This window comes from Equus asinus, unplaced genomic scaffold (genome assembly GCF_041296235.1).
Source record: "Equus asinus isolate D_3611 breed Donkey unplaced genomic scaffold, EquAss-T2T_v2 contig_283, whole genome shotgun sequence".
Lineage (NCBI taxonomy): Eukaryota > Metazoa > Chordata > Mammalia > Perissodactyla > Equidae > Equus > Equus asinus.
Genome location: NW_027224942.1, coordinates 40,001 through 40,854, shown reverse-complemented (window position 1 = coordinate 40,854; position 854 = coordinate 40,001). Strand labels below are relative to the sequence as shown.

At 76.6% G+C, this 854-nt stretch overlaps 1 non-coding gene across 1 annotated transcript; it reads right to left on the bottom strand.

Annotated features, from left to right (window-relative positions):
* Positions 1 to 231: 231 nt before the first annotated feature.
* On the bottom strand, positions 232 to 384 carry LOC139043550 (5.8S ribosomal RNA). The gene has a single exon (XR_011500637.1). It is a non-coding gene; the product is annotated as a 5.8S ribosomal RNA (ribosomal RNA).
* Between the last annotated feature and the right edge of the window lie 470 nt (positions 385 to 854).

Genomic DNA, 854 nt, shown 5'->3' with positions numbered 1-854 from the left:
GGCGGCGGCCCCCACCCCGGGACCCCGCGCGGCGCCGCCGCCGCCGACCCCCACGCGCCTCCGACGACCGGCGCCGGGGCGCGTGGGAGGAGGGGCGGGCGCGCGGGGCGGAGGAGGGGCACCGCGTCTGCACTTAGGGGGACGGAGGGCCCGGGGCGGGCCCTGCGAGAGACCCCCAGCCGCGCACCCCGGGGCAGGCGACACCCACCCCGGGGGCGATTGATCGTCAAGCGACGCTCAGACAGGCGTAGCCCCGGGAGGAACCCGGGGCCGCAAGTGCGTTCGAAGTGTCGATGATCAATGTGTCCTGCAATTCACATTAATTCTCGCAGCTAGCTGCGTTCTTCATCGACGCACGAGCCGAGTGATCCACCGCTAAGAGTCGTACGAGTTTGAACGGCGGGGTCCCCCCGCAGGGCGGGGGAAGAGCCCGCCCCTGGCACGGCACATCCCCGGAGGGTGCCTCCGGCCGGCCAGAAAGGCACAACGAGACCAGACTCCGTGAGGCCGGAAGGTTGGACGACGGGGCGTCCGGCACGGGCCCCGCGGGGCCGTGCTCGGACACCCCACAGGCGCCCGGGGGCTCCCGCCTCGCCCGAGGACGCGGGGGCGCGCACACGCCCGCGCGCGCACGCGACGACACGACGGCCGCCGGGGACGCCCCCTCCCGACGGCCGCCGCGACGGCGGCGCGGCGCGGCACGGCGCGGCGCGGCGCCCCGGCCCGGCGAGGCGGAGTCTGGGGGAGAAGGGCCAGGCCTCCCGACTCCCCGCGGGCCCGACCGCCCCGACCCAAGGCGGACGGGCGAGGCCCCCCAGGGGTCTTTAAAACCTCCGCGCCGGGACGCGCTAGGT